The 17,207-nt window shown below is 32.9% G+C and overlaps 1 protein-coding gene across 1 annotated transcript in view; it reads left to right on the top strand.

Annotated features, from left to right (window-relative positions):
• Positions 1–16,587: 16,587 nt before the first annotated feature.
• The window catches only part of LOC111085741 (cytokine receptor-like), a 37,437-nt gene continuing 36,817 nt past the window's right edge, over positions 16,588–17,207 (top strand). The window contains exon 1 of the mRNA XM_022385732.1: positions 16,588–16,816. The gene's annotated coding sequence lies outside the window, so the exon portion shown is untranslated. The remainder of the gene's footprint in view (positions 16,817–17,207) is intronic.

Raw genomic sequence — 17,207 nt, 5'->3', positions numbered from 1 at the left:
CAGTTTACAGAATCATTTGGATGGATTAACTCACACAAGCCATGAGGAGGTCGAAACTGACATTTCAGAGTTCTTCTCTTCGAAACCGAAAGATTTTTTTAGTAGTGGTATTAAAAAGCTTGTAAGTAGATGGAAAGAAGTCATAGATAATCATGGAAACTACATTGATGATTAAATTTCAATAAAATGTAAGATTTGATCACTCGTTTTCTTTATTTAAAATCCGTACAGAACTTATGGGATGACCTGATAGTTGCTGCATCACTTAAACAGTTCTTGTAAGACGGAGAAATAAGAAACCTCAAGATTGGGACACCAATTTCAACAGTTTCTACAAATATAGGCCGACGGGGTTCTTAAAAAAAAGCAAACATGGTACAGATAACTTGCTTTGACTTTATACCAGTATCAGACGTTTGGTACAGATATTTGTGATACATATAGTATGTTTCTACTACGTCCAGCGTTTGCATGACTGCTGTGTCTGATAGGGATAATAGCGGCACCCACGTACGCAGGGTGGTGGCTATTTTTATGATGTAAAAATAACTGACACTAAGTTCATGTTCATGTATCTGCTGCCCGGCATGGCCAGGTGGTTAGGGCGCTGGACTCGGAATGTGAGAGTCGCGGGTTCGGATCCCCGTCACACCAAACATGCTCGCCCTTTCAACCGTGGGGGCGTCATAATGTGACGTTGGTAAAACAGTAGCCCAGTAGTTGGAAGCGGGTGGTTATGATTAGCTGCCTTCCCTCTAGTCTTACAGTGCTAAATTGAGGGTCGCGAGTTCTAATTTCCGTTCCACCGAACATGCTCGCCCTTTCAAACGTGAGGGCGTTATAAGGGACGGTCAATTCCACTATTCGTTGGTAAAAGAGTAGCCCAAGAGTTGGCGGTGGGTGGTGATGACTAGCTGCCTTCCCTCTAGTCTTACACTGCTAAATTAGGGACGGCTAGCGCAGATAGACCTCGTGTAGCTTTGCGCGAAATTCAAAAACAAACAAACAAACTTAATACGTGAGCAACTCCTTACGATTAAACAGTTTGAGAGGTATGAGTTTTTGTTGTTTACGTTTAGATCGTGTGATGCTGAGTGAAGTATATTGAGCTTTACCAACCCCTCCAAAATAAGAATACAATACCTCAGAAACTAACTATTAATCAAACTAATCTTTATTAAATTTCATCATAGAATAAACGTTCTATCTGAAGCAGTTATGACCTGACGAAGCTTAAATAGAGTAATGTTGTCAAATGTTGTTTGGATAAATGTGATCGCCTTCTCCCACCCCTCTCCTTTTTTTAAATATGCCGACTTTTGTTTTGTTTGTTTCAGAACTTCTCACAAAGATGCACAAGGGCTATTTGCGAATAACCGTCTATAATTCTGACAGACTAGAAAGAAGGTAGCTAGCCAATAACACCCACTGTCAAGTCTTTGGCTTTTGTTGTCTGATCGAATCGCGAGAATTACCCATCATTTTTATAGCTCACCCACGAACCCAAGGTGCGGAACGCGTTTTGTTTGGCAACGGGTTATGAATTATGATGTCACGAATTCATACTCCATAAAACTGACCGTTAAGCCACGCTCTGCAATCGAGTTGCTGTTTTATTTTCTGATAATCAGAAGAGCTATGCCAATATAAATATTCAAGCCTGTAAATAAAATTATTAGTTTGGGTTGAATTTCGTGCAAAGTCACGCGAGGATCATCTGTGACAGCCGTCCATAATTTAGCAGTGATAAACTAGAGGAAAGGTAAATAGTCAGCACCACCAAACGCTAACTCTTTTTACCAAAGAATATTGGGATTGACCGTCACAATATAACGTCCCTACAGCTGAAATGGGCGAACATGTTTGGTGATGGGGATTTAAATCCGCGACCCGCAAATTGCGAGTCGAGCACACTAAACGCCAGGCCATGCCATACGAAATTATTAGTTAGACAAAATGAATATGTATTCTATATGATTTTAGCCGAAATAACCTTTATAAATGGATATCAAATATCTAAAGAAAGGTCTGAAGTCATTGTAGTGTTTAAAGTCTTTGTGCAAAAAATGCTACTTGTCACAATAATTAAAACGATAGTTGAAATTCACATCGAATAAATCTTAACAACTAAACATCTAAAATAAGAACTACCAGAGTATGAAAATTCAAACGTCAATAATACAATAGAGAAAGGAAAATAATGCTCAGTTAAGTAGATCATGTCTCATTGAAATGACCGATGAACTTAAAAAAAATCAGAAGGTATGTTTCTACGTTGAATCTTGAACCACAATTTTGCACGACTATTGTTTTGCAGGAAAAAACAACAACAAAAAACTGACGGATTACTGGTGAAAATATACTCATTAATTAAATGTCCAGGTCTCAGAGACTGTACATTTATCAATGTCATAGTGGCAGCAGTAACAAAGACCCATATGAGTAGGAATAATTCTGCTTAAGGAATATCTTGTTTGACTAATCGGGAGTTTCAGGAAGACTAAATATATTACTTTGATACTATTGGCCATGGAGCAAGGTGAAGTTTAATTGTCACAAACCAGCGAATACAATACTAACGTACATATGATCAGTCATGAATGCAGGATGGTGTGTTGTACCATTATTATGAGACGGAAATATGACTGCAAAGATGTGATACATTTAATGGTCCCCAGAGCATTAAAGCAGGAAATACTTCAGATTTTGCATATGAAATAACTGGAGGGCATCGTGGAATAGCAAATACCTTCACCGAATATGTAGAAATAGGTTTCTAGTCCAATTTGCATAAATGTATTGAAAGATGGTGTGGACACTGTACCACACCACTGCACAGAGGGGCAACTCTGGAAGAGAGATATAGGTTCTCCTTTGCAGAGAATAGCTCTTTCTTGTCTTCTCCTCTTTTCACAAGTGGTGAAAATAATTAATGTGTACTGGTTGTTATCAAGCAGTGTGAAACGCATCCATTGGTTCTCACTCTAGCACAGTACACCATCACTGATGTGATAGCCGAACAGTAGATAACATAATTTGGAGTACCTGGAGAGATCCATATGGATCACGAAGCAAACTTCAACAGTTATATGTTTGCAGAGTTTGGTAAAACTTGCATTGCACCATATTATTTCCAGTATATTGGTTTGACTGAATGAGCAATACAAAAATGTCAAGCAAATTATTATAAAATTAATAATGGGGTGTTTTAATTATCATTCAGTCTGCCTAGTGAGTTAAAACTGTATTTCAGTGAAGTAATGTGTATTATAATTACTAGAAAAACACAGGACAGCTGACGTTGTCAGATAATATTCTAGAACAATAATGTTTGGATTCAACTGTTAATGATAGCATAAAATTCTGGCATACCAATAAGCTGGAATGACTTTACAATCCTTTCTTTCTGAGGATTCAGGTTACGTTTTGCCTACATAAACTTCTTGACTGACCTTAGATATTAGCTGATATGACTTTTTGTTGTATCACTGTGCAAAATCACCCCTGTGGGTCTCGTAGATCAATGTCAGTCTTCCTGAAGTGCAATATAATACATTAGCATGGATTGTGAAGTCTTACCATAATGTGCATAATTTTATCAGACTTTGTTCAAGTTATTTTTCACAGTTATTTGACCTAGTGGATTTTCTGACCTTTACGTGGTGAAGCCAACATGGAAAGCATAAATAAGACTGGTTGCTTAGTTTTGTTGGAGAAAATTAAAATCGCATGTAAATAAAGATATTTTGTGGCTGACAACATGAAATACGATCTGGCTTGAGGAATATTGCAGATGTAGCAATTTCTGTAAAACATGGCCAGTGATCATGTTTGTAATATTGTTTGTGTTGATGTTACTGTGACTCCGCAGATGGTGCCGAACAACTGCACTTATATTTCAGAACACAGGAAAAGTGATCAACACTGATGTGGTTTTCGAAGCTATTGGAAATATTACTGACATCATGTATCTGCAGTGATTAGATGGTTCAAATGTGTATAGTTTGGCAAAGCCAACAGTAATTTGCTTAAACCACTTTGAAAGAAAAACATGGTATGTTCTGTGTGTTTCTTGATAAAAATATGTTCAGTTTATTTGTGAATTGGAACATTTATACAGATATGATTTTCATTGAGAGAGAAAAAACAAAAAAAACGTTAAGAGAGTTTAGACCAAATAAAACAAGAAACTTTTCTGGACCTATTGTTTTCGCTGTTATCAGTGAAATAATACAGAATGAGTTCCTGATTTATGCTAATGATTAAATGACGAGAGCCTTTTCGTCCATCACTGATGGTGTTGTACATAATGTTTCTATATAAGGACTATTGCTCTGCACTGCATTTTATTCTGCAGGAGGCTTTGGAGCAGTATACTGAGATCCACCCTTCCCTCCTTTTTACATGCTTTCCAAGTTCATCAACTAAATGTATATAAAACGAATTTCAATGGACTATATAAGCAACTCAAAGGCTAGAAGTCCATATGAAATGTTTGTGAATGGAATTACACGAATTTTCATATGTACTTGTGTCTTATGGAGGAACTTGACTCTTGCTTTATGTATGCATTTCCTCACGATATAGTGGTACCTATGTTGTATGAGAGTTCACCTAAACATTTTGTTTTACTCCTTGGATGTTTAACCTAACAATATAGCTGTAACCTGTATCCAACGTATATTCATTGGAAAACATTTGCAATGTACTATAGATCGTTTTTAAAATATTGTGTCAACGATAGGACTATAATAAACTTTTTATGCGCTTTTACAGAAACTTAAATACCCATATAATACACTTAAATGCACATGCCAGATATAAACAATACAAATTTTGACAGCTGATCCTTTATTTGGATAGGCTAGGTCCCTTGGGAGAAGCTTATGTCATTTTCGTATACCTAAATCAATGTGAATAATTTCATTCCCACTTCTAAAGAAGGTTCCTACTTTAGCTCCATAAGATCACTGTGTTTTTGAGTTTACTTCTGGTGACAAGCTCTTTAACTTTATTCACTCTCTTTACTGTATGAATGGTATCTGGTAGTGAAGTATCCCGTTTCTTGTTTACTGGAACCATGTTTTTCTTGCTTTAATGATGCAGGTCAACAATGTATACACCATTTATTTGTGCTTTGCTTACTTTTAGAACTGTAAAATAAAAGTTTGTGCTAGAAAATTCTGCCATATAATCCTCCCAGGCGGGGTCCATTTTATGTCTCATATGAGAAGGTCAATGCTTTTAACCTGTGTAACCACAAACCAAGGGAATGGCCGGAAGAAAGGAGATTTGGTTTTCAGATTGTTACCATAAGTCAGTGAACAACCCTCTGTATCTTGCAATTGTGGAAATGTAGTATTTCTGGCACGCAGGTAAAACATATTTTACTCTTTTACAACTTACATTCTTATCTAGCAATTTCTACATTGTTCTACGATTCCTATTAAGAACCTGTTAAATCCTGATTAAGAAAAGTATAAAAATGAGTTTCTTTACCATGAATCAATCAAGGGTATTATCTGATATTTCGCACGATGATTGTGATTGTGTTATATCTAACATTACCCTGGGTGTGAGAAGAGGCGGAGCAACTGCCCCCGCAGCCCCCCGTGATGCGGGGGGGGCATGTTAAATAGGGGCCCATAGCCCTACAATAAATTGGATATGAAGGGGCCTGATGGGAAAATTTGCAGAGAGCCCACACAGAGAGCTACGCCTCTAGACACTGTTATTTTCACAACTGCCATGTGCAGCAGAGATACTTCCAAATTTTGCAATGCAATTTTGTGATTGGTCAGCTATAAAGAACGTCATTGGTTTGGTTTAAATTTCGCGCAAAGCTACACTAGAGCTACATGCGCTAGCCGTTCCTAATTTAACAGTGATAGACTAGATGGAAGGCAGCTAGTTAACACCACCCACCGCAAACTCTTGGACTACTCTTTTACCAACGAATAATGGGATTAATCGCAATTATAACGCCCTCACGGCTGAAAGTACGAGCATGTTCGGTGGCGAGGATTCGAATCCGCGACCCTCAAATTGAGAGTCGAGCGCTCTAGCCACAAGACCGTACAGAATGTGAACTGAGAGAATAATTTTAGCACATTTCAAAGGTCTATTTTTCAACAATGAAAAATCCAGGATATAATGTGAAGTCTTGTCCATACCCTTATTAGTTCAGCTGCTGGCTCTGTGTATTGTATTTTGATCCCTCCCCCTATTATTACGTGAAGCTTCATACTCGTTTTAAAATATAAGTTGATTTTTATTACAGTACAATTTTTATTTTTTACTTAAAACAATTTAACTTCAATATTAGTGACTCCCATTACTTTGCATGATGTACCGTAGTTCAACAAGGCTCTCCCATAATAAAGTTGTTATCTTTTCCTGTTTTCAAACCAACAACAAATCATTCCACATGCTATGGCCATAAGCCTATTTTACAGTAGTGATCAAGTGACTGTGTCCTTCTCTGTTCTTAATCTTTTAATATCACAGATTTTATGGCTTTGTCTCTTTAAAGATAAATCACCCATACTGATTTGCTCAGAATATAAGAACTATGAGTACCTATTGTTTACTATTAATTTTGATTTAGATAGAAATAAGTTGATTTATGCGCTTGAACTATTCCTGTACTTTGCAGATGTTATTGAATATATATAGCTGTGTACAAGAATATTATATTTGCTTGTTGTATAATAACACGATTTTTTGTGTTATTTATAATATGAATATACTTTGGATTTCATCATGAAATCAAGCATGATATAACTTATTTATTAAACTTGTTACACAAGGTAATTTGATGTTGCGGACGAACAAACTATGAAAACTTCAAGGTTAGAAGTTACTGGTTATGAATGTTTTCTTGCCTTAAACATTTTGCCATCCGTAGTCGCTAAAGATGGAAGATCTGTATTCAAAAGATACTTCATCATTTATTCAGTTCCCAGTTTGATAGTATTGTCTTTTCACTGTTCTGTTTGACCGCATTTTCCATCGTTTTCGATTTAAATAGAGAAATGTAGTTTTCATTTTGGGAATGAGAATATAGAAATGCTTAGTTTACAACTGAATAAGTTCTTCTAAATACTATTAAACCTTCTGTTCTCCTAATCGTTATGTTTCTAGGAGAATATATGACTTTGATTCTTCAATGACAACCCGAACTCAAAACGTTAAATCTATCAGATAAGACTCGTTTCTCAATCGTAACATGTCTGAATTACTTCTTTTATGTTTTAAATCTGTTTTTCTCCATTTATTTCCCACTCATGTAAAGTATTGATCCACCGTAAATATTATCAAAATTAGTTCCATCAAGTTCATTACACTTGAGATATCCAACATCCAATATCCAGCATGACAATGTCCGACTATCGACAGCAATAAATTGTATGCTAATGATTATTATTCTTATTTTAGCTTTCATTTTCTGGTTTGCTTTTGTGCAATTAATATAAGCTAACAGCACTTTTGCAAATGTATTTGTGGAGCCGATCTGAGCAACAAAACCACCTTTTTTATTTTTTTCGTTGAAATATTTGAGTTAAATAGTAAGATAAATGTCTAACACAATTATGATGATCATGTACAAGCATATAAGGCAGAATGTACAGTTCCCAGTATCCTTTTCTAAAAGATTTAACAAGCCCCAATGTTATCCAATATCTTGAGTATTTCATAACATAATAGGCTATAACACAGTAAAATCATCTGTAAGGTAAGAAAAATGCCCTTTTGCCCTTTAAGTTAATTTTGAAGTGCAAAATATCAACGTTATATGCCCATTGGGAAATTCATCTTGCTAAAAAAATAGCATTATGATGTGAATGATACCGAAGTCTATGGAAAACATTTATTAACCTACAAACAATGAACATTTCTGACAATTGGAATAAACGCATTTGTTTTTAATCCTTTACTGTACAAATATTTAATTTGGAAATTTTTACACCCTCAAAATAGTTTGAAAGAAACATATTCATAGAATATCAGATATCATTATGTTCCGATTTTGCATTTCTTATTGCTTTTTTAAGTTATACAATCTTAATTATAATAAAATAGATAGAATTATATTCTCTATGTTTTTTGTTGTTTTATCACATAGAAATTTAAAAGTTTGCTTAAAAAGTGATTATTATCACATGTAAGTCATATTGGTAGTTTTACAAATCCGCCATATTGAATTTAAGATGGCGGACATAATGAGCACTTTTTGAAAATGGTAATAAATGAATTTAAACTTCTCATGTGGTCAGTTTTAAGCAACAACAGTACAACAACAACAACAAAAAGCGTGATTGGAGTGCAAGCTATACGCAACTGTCCCTCTATTGCTTATATTTGTAATCTTAATCAACGGGCATGAGAGAAGTTACATTCAAATTCAATGAGGGCGTATAATCAACATGTATTTTATGATTGTTTAAGTAAGTTGATATTGAATTTTGTTTTATTTCTGTGTTGCCAAAGATCCAAAAACAACTATTCAGGGTTGTTAAAAATGTGCATTGAAGTTAAGTTCTCACGTAAACGTAATCTCTCCTTTTTTCACACAAGAACATATCTAAAATTACATCTACTTTTTTAGAGCTTAAATTGTTGTAGGAAAAACACGAGCTTGCTCTTTCTATTGATACAATATTTCTTTATGCTCTATATGTACTTTGGTTTCTGAACAACAAACATTATAAGAATGTTTTCCTTCGCGTCAATACTTTATCTGTTATTGCAATCCAGGACTGATTAGGTTTGTTTTACTAGCAACATTGCTGGCGTCTAACAGACGAAGTACAATCTGTTATCTAAAGTGAGTTGCACAGCGTTTCGTTTTTGTTAATTACTGTTTTGTTTTTCGAGAATTGTTTTAAAACTTTAGAATCCAATGTAATAAATATAATTTGAAGTTATATGAAATGCACGTACACAAGCATCATGCATGTTTCTGTATTTATAGATCATCTAAACCATTTCAAGTGTTCAATGTTATTTTCACACTAAATATTTAAAACGATCAGATCTTCTAGCTTTACATTTCTTTGAGCAACGATAACAAAAACGTATAACAGACTCGAAGTACGTGTTACCATGATGAATGTCCAACCTAGATCATGTGTACAAAGTTATCATCTCCCATTTCTAGGAAACGTAATAAAGCAATAACTTTTGATTCATGTCATCTTTTAGCTATCTAATATTAATTAATCTTACAGCAAGACTATCTTTTCAGTGAAAATGAAATGGAAATCTTGAACAAAAAGTGTCTGAGACTAGCAGAAAGTTGAAGATCCTCAAACAGTAACCTTTAAAGAAAGAAGTTAATAACTGGTATTATAAATAAGATTTCTTCCAAAATTATATATTTATTTTAAGGATTTAGAATACTAAAATCTAAAAGAAAAATCCAAATCTTAAGATCCAGGCCTTGGAAAAGTTAGCCTTATCCAACACTGGATTACCTTGGATTAGTGACTATCTTGCCCAGAAAACTCACACACAAAGTTGTCATCCAAATCTAATCAAAACACAGTATAAATACGTTAACATATTTTTATTTCGTTTTATTTGGAAACCCTAAGCCTAAGTAACTTGAATAAAAACCTCCAGTCAGGACAAAACATTAGCTCAATAAGGTTGAACACAGCGAGACACAATTTATCATTTGTTCAAAATCATTTTAAGCGTTTCTTCTCAAATACAAGAAATAATGCCACGAACTACTCGAATTAAATTTATTTATAGAAGGACACCTGTAAAGATGTTTCCACGAGTCAGGCAAAAGAAACTTAAATCGCATTATATATGAGAACTTACCCGCTAAGAAGATTTAGTATAGCATCTCTCGAGAGGAATTGTAGAACAAAGTGATGTATTTTTAGTAATATATTCATAAATACTGTTGAAAAACGATAGGCATATCCATATGAATACAATTTTTATAAAAATAAATCACTGAAGGAATAATAATAATAATCAGTGATAGTATGATTTTTTTTTACTTCTATGAAACACAATTTAAGAAGTTAAAGAAAAAACCACAGTAACTTCTGTACACAGCATTATGTTCTTTTATTATTACAATTTACGGAGTAATAGAACATTTTTTATAATAGTACACCAATCAATAATAATCTTAAATGGAACTGGTTTGATAACCAGATACTTGATGTGTATAAACAAACAATCGTAAACTTTTAAGTACCAGATCTATATAAAACAACAACAAAAGTTTATTCTGAAACTATAAAACTATATGTTTTAAGAAAGTATTTAAACTTACATCCTGTACTTCAAATTCAGCTCTACAAACTGAAAACCTAGAAAATGTTACTCATTGAAATCTAAGAGTAAGTTTTAACATTATGTATCTCGGTTAAGAAAAGGATATGGTTGAAAAAAAAAAGATGTTCTTATCAGGTAACAATTATGTACATTTTTGAAGCATATATTATTCTCCGTTGTACACTTCAGATGTGTATATTACACATTTTGTTAAAGCACAATTTCGCAAAAGTACATTGAACTTTTGGTTGATACTTTTTCAACAAAAAGTTTTTAATTTCAAATAGTCTCTTCCATTCGACCTTGTACTTTCCAATATGTAGATTTATATCAGAACAATTTATATTTATAGGCAAACTCCAATTATTCGTTTCTTTTTACATTTCGGAATCTTAACAGCAGATATATCTAGCATATTCAACACATTTACTTGTCGAGTGGCCATTAAATAATTATATATGTATAGAAATAGGAACTAATGAAGTGAGACCTTTGAACAAGCTCTCAAAGTTTTTGACAAACAACGATGATATACATAATTCTGACCTCTCCTAAGACTATTTTCCTTATGAATATTTACTCATATAACAATAACTTTCATACAATAAATCGAGGGTTTAAAAGTATGCGTTTTCAGTTCGCTAATGGAAACCATTTGTACTATAAAAAAGGAATAGTGTTCCAAGACCATATTTTGAATCTAAATATCCGTTTAGGTTTCTGTAACTACGTTACTCACACGTTTGTATATACATATTATTGCTACCCTTGAGCTGACCATACCTCGTCTCAATCTTACTTGTCGTTTACGATTTCCCACCCTTATTTAAACATTTGATCATAATTTATCAAATTTTCAGAAATCTATAATTTACAATTTTTATGTCTTAAATCAATATTACAAATATCTAATCCTATACATAACAGCTAAACGTCATTTCTCACACTTCAGTAAAGTCAGAATATCTGTAGTACTTTTAGGAGCACACAGAAAAAAAAGAAAATTGTGATTAATAACTACCATAATAAAACCGTCACTCACTTCGAATCTTTATCTTCGACAGAATACTAGAGTAACAGTTTTTTTTTCAAAAATATATGACGTTACCGTACAAGGTAAGTAATATATTTCTTAAGATGTTATTTGTTTTTCAATTGACTCAAACAATTGTTCAATTACAATAAAAAAAATGAAGATGACCTGAAAGACATAACAGTATGCAGACGCTTGTACATGAATGTCTATTGTTTCGATAGATGTTCTTTGCTAGGCACTATTAAAAACGATTGTAAAATAAAGTTCTTTGACTGATTTAAAGTGTTTTATAAATTAAAGTTGGCACGATTGATTGTGAATTTTTTTCCATTATATAACAAAAATAAAATACAAAAGATTTAAACTCTAACAATAACAAATGCGATTTGCCGTGTTCTTTTCGTTAACTAAATAATATTGTGGCGCTTAATATGACGAGTCTTAGACACTGACATAAACCTTGCGAGATAAAAGTAATCTTTGACAAATAAACTATCTTTGTTAAGTTTTAAGATTCCTAAAGTGTTCTAATAAAATAATAAAAGCTAATAAAAGTGACAATTCGGGTAGGCTCATTGTTTTACCTACTCATGATTAACTTAAAATTTTCTTATTAAGGTCATGCTTGAAGTTCGCCCTTAGTATCGACATTTTTGTCTACTTTATAAAGAAGATCTATCATGATCTTGCCTGTTCTATCCTACTTCGAAATTTTCTTAGTAGAATATCATAAAACATAATTGAAGTATTGGGTGAAACCTTGGTACACATTTGTAATGAGGATTGGAGAGGATCCAACTTATTAGAACGTATTTACAATGTACATTAATCTTCGAGTGGAAGCACCCCTGGCGTACAAACTGAACCCATTTTGTTGCTATCAGACCAACGTCCGCAAAACTACGAAGGGGACCAGTTGTTACTACGCTGTCGTATTGAAATCATTTAGTTAAAAAAACACATTACATTGATTTAAATTCTCTTACACTGATGCCATTAGACTATTTAGTCTAATTATTTCGAATTAGTGAATCGATAGAAGACATGCCTTCGAAGATAAAGGCTGTACGTGTTTCTGTATGTGCCGTTTCTATACAAAAACATACCTTGTGGTTCTACATAAAACTACTTAAAAGATCTGGGCAAATATACAGGAGTCGTTTGACAACACGTTTAATTAATCGCTGTACATTTCTTTAATTACCTTACAAATAAAGTTTTAAAATACCATTTTTTTTACATATAATCAAAGTTACCCTTGCAACTTTTGGTTTTTGAGTCCTCTAGTGGGTCAGCGTTAATTTTGTGGATTTACACTACTAGAATGCGGGGTTCGAGTCATAGAGTGCAGAAAGCCTAATATGTAGCTTTGCACGAAAACAAACATAATTTCTGGTTTTTGAATTCATTTAAAGAATTTGACATATTATCAACTATCTCAGACTTATTCTACATAACCAATAATATTTTACTTACCAAAGTAATTTCTGGATACCTTACATATAAACTGGATAAATGCACAAAACTTTACATGATATTTAATGGCAAACCGATAATGACAATACATATGATAACAATTCGTTTAGGTTTCACAGAAATAATTTGTATACATGTATACACAGCGATGAAGCAAACAAATGAGTGCAGAAAGAAAAGAATTGATATTTAACATAATTTTATCTTGTAAGTGGGCAGCTGTTTAAGGTGAGCCACAATATGTGTCTTTATAAATAAAGAGAAATGTATAATTATATTATTCTTAGTTATATTGTACAAAAGTATTTAAAAAGATCGCTCAAATTAATATATAACATCATAGTAATATGATAAAAACATTTAACAAACGTAAACATCAGTTGTATACGGGGACAATGCTTTCTGTTATAGCTGAGATTAATTCGATAACAGAAACTCTTGTCAGAAGAGTACTTTAGTTCCAGTGTAAAATTGTATACAAGCTAAAACTCACCCAAAGTTGAAGATTGGTGAAATCGTGGAGTAGACAAAAGATAAAATTTGTTCTTAAGCACACTGTATTTAAAAGTTCTAAACACGCAAACACAAACCTTAGTATTTCTTACTGTAATTTGGATCTGAATGTATCTTAGGAATCTCCCGCACCCCTCAGCCGCGATGTAGCAATAAATGAATAGACTAAAATACGGAAGATGAATCTACTCAGAAAGAAAACTTACAGGAACTTATTAGGAAAATCATTAAATATTGAGTTCAATCAAGTATGAATCAATCAAATCATTTTATGATATTCATTGTTATATTAATCCCGTAGGTAACCTAGTCCCCCAAGATTAGGCGATTCTAGGTCTTTATTGGCAAGCAAAATATTCATAAGAAAAAAATGGGAAACTCATCATTGTTGTTAGATAATGTTGAAAGTTTGACTTGCGTAAGAGAAAGATACAAGTACTTTTTTTTTTCTTCATTTACATCCTTAAGCGTATTTTCTTAGTCAACTCTAGCTGATTAGACATAGTGTACAGAACCATGGTTTAACATACGCTAAACTTAAATGACGACACGAAAGTATATAATGCATGTTGCAAAAACTTCTAACTGGCTTTCTTTACGAGAACCTACCTGTACTGCACTAGGACTGGAACTGAGCTGAGGTTTTAGTACATCAAACTAAACTTTAAAAAAACTTTTAAATAACCCCATCAATTTTCCAAACATGGTCTCTATATTTTAGCTAAATTGATACAGACCGAGAGATATTAGACAAAAACACATAAGTTCTACATAAAAAGCATCTATTCTATCTCCTCAACTAAGTTATTACAAAATAATCACTTCCAATTCTTATTTGATTGTCGGATCAATAACGTAAGAAGATTAGTTTATGTTTAGTATGGTCTAACAGACTCATGAGGACTGTGACGGATTTATTATTCTATATTTATTTTAATATCGATATTTGTTTAAATTTAATTTATATTTAGAAATGTACATAAATTATACTGTTAAATATGTATTGCGAAACTCCCACCTATTTTCTAAAGTTGTAAAAGATTCTCGAGTGTGAGGATCAACAATATGCGTGTGTGTGTGTACGTAAAAGTTAATGTAGCTTTGTATTGTTACGTAATCTGTATTTTCAAGAAACTCTCCACACGCCTATAAATATAACAAATGCGACGCGCCAAAAAACAGTATATATATTATTGGTTTGCTATAGTTTGTTTGCTATAAACTTTGGAAGCTATAACCGTAATTATTATAGCGCTTATTAATCGGGAAACTTAAGATATTTGACTAGGAACGTTTATAAATTTCGAATATTAGAAACCATTTAACTTCAGTGGATTCACATCAGACATTAGTGCTTTCACGAAAACATTACCTAACGTCATCGGCGTGTGATCAGTGAGAGCTACAGAGCTAGCTAGCTCCCTGTTAAGTGAATTATACCTACATAAATTCGAAATTAACTCGCTCATCGTCAACCTTCGATAAGATATCAAGGAAGTTCCAGACTAGAAAGAAGACTTTGTATTGTAAGTTTGTGGAACTTTTGTATATAAATCATCGTTCGTAATAACTATTTGTAATAGCTGTTATTGTAAATTGTATTGTGGTTTATATATCAAAATACATTTGTATTAAAAAAGAAAACTGTGTGTATCAATCTTGTTGGCAAATATCATAACTTGGAGTTATATCGGTAAATATTTAACTACTAAATCTAAATTACAATTTAACTCAGTTTTAGGCTATTAGAAATTGTCTAATGTTGTCAGTAAAATGATGTGACACTTGTTAGCTTCGTCTAATGTTGGCGGTAAAATGATGTGACACTTGTCAGCTTCGTCTAATATTGGTGGTAAAAAGATGTGACACTTGTCAGCTTCGTCTAATACTAGCGGTACAAAGATGTGATTCTTGTCAGCTTCTGCCTGAAAATAGTCAAAGTGGACTTTTACAGCCAATCAAAGTCTATAAATATAAACAATCTATAAATATTATAGAATTAAAATTATAAATGGTTAGGACTGACATAATTTACCCAAAGTTACATGAGTTTGTGAGTAATTGTTCCAGTAACTTACTCCTCACCGAATTACTTAATCTAATTTCCTAATCTATTACATCCAGACGTTAAATATCGTTAACGTATACAAGTATACTGAAACTTGTTGTCCAGATATTAGAATTAAAATAAGCCAATTACAGCCGTAGAATATGTGATAATTACAACAATTCATATACATAATTGGACACTGTGTGACTTTACACAGATATATGATTATAATATAAAGAATATAAAGATTCATAGTACTATTTCGACTACAAAGAACAAAATTTATCTCCTTTTGTTTTATAGAATTAATTCCATGTTTTGTCTTTATTTCTATATTTTAGGTGTCTTTTTCGAAAGGGACCACTAGCAGCAAGAGTATCCAACTAATTACCTAGGGCATAGTGATCATAGATGCTCTTTGTAGTTTACTTGCTACTCATAATTCAGACTACCTATTATTAATTGTAATTATCATTGTAGAATGTTAGCAGATATTCGGGTGCAAATTATTACATATCTAGAAACAGGAATAGGCAACATATTAAGCTTTGTCACTTTTTCAGGATATCAGTAGGTCTCAAAGCAAATATTAAAATAAATAACACAAGCATTATGTAAGATATGTCATATCGTAAAAATATGTTTCAGCTGTATTAAAGCATAATGATGTTATCTTAAATGCAATTTTAATCGGGAAAGGCTTATTCTATAATATTATTTGATAACAGAAGACGCGCTTCATGTACCGTTATAAAACACGTGTGATTGTCAAATAGGGCGTCAAGTTCATTAGCGTGGTAGTTGTTGACTGTAGTTGACTTTTTTTAAATATATTCTGTTGAAAGTAAACTGTACAGCGAAGATTATCGAGCTTATGTACTCTTTAGAAAGTTCATCTTAATTGCTCACTTCGAAGTTTTAAAACTGGATAAAAAATTAATTTTACGGTTGAGCTATTGTTATGGTGATTACAACTTGAGTTTTATAAACATCATATTTAATCTGGCGAAAAAAGAAACAGCTTAGCTAAGATGGTTTCGTCTATCTATATATTTTGGATCACTTCATATTGATATATCGTAGCCAAAGGTTAGCTGATCTAAACACAGCTTGATTTTTTTGTTATCTAATCACGTGTACTTGTATAAATATAATACTCTATACCAGATCGTAGTCAGTTTCATTTCCTCTAAGCTTAAGACATGCAACTAGGTTTATCCTAACATCAATAAAAATGATATGCAAATAATGCAACAGTTTTGATTACGGATCATTCAAAGTTTTTCAGTTATGCAAATCACTATGTCCTAACTAATCGCGTATTGTTAAAATGATAATAAGTTGGGAATAGAAGTGATCTAATTTTTTAAGGTTTCTGACTGTGTGGACGAGAAACAGGTGAAAACAGCTGACCAGGGCAAAAAATGTGGGAGTACTATTAGGTAAGAAGTATATTTGTAAATATCATTTTCAGTTTCATTCAGATTTTAAATCACAGTATAAAATGTTTTTTAAATCTTTTAACTCTCAAAAAGGTATGAAAAAAAACGTGGAAATAGTTTAATTTATTAATTGTTGCATTAAACATTTTTGTTAACATATAAAATAAATTATCAATTGCCATTTTCACTTTTTTGATCCCTAATAGCTCAGTAGTAAGTTTGCAAACTTACGACACTAAAAGTGTGGTATCGTTACCAGCGAAAGGCAGAGCATAGATCCCTTGTGAGCTTCATGCATAACAACAATTTAAACCAGAACACTTCACTTTTTAGAGGCCCGGCATGGCCAGGTGGTTAGGGCGCTCGACTCGCAATCTGCGGGTCGCGGGTT

The sequence above is a fragment of the Limulus polyphemus genome, unplaced genomic scaffold (genome assembly GCF_000517525.1).
Source record: "Limulus polyphemus unplaced genomic scaffold, Limulus_polyphemus-2.1.2 Scaffold587, whole genome shotgun sequence".
Taxonomy (NCBI): domain Eukaryota; kingdom Metazoa; phylum Arthropoda; class Merostomata; order Xiphosura; family Limulidae; genus Limulus; species Limulus polyphemus.
Note: the sequence above shows the minus strand (reverse complement) of the source record. Positions and strands in the feature narration are given on the sequence as shown.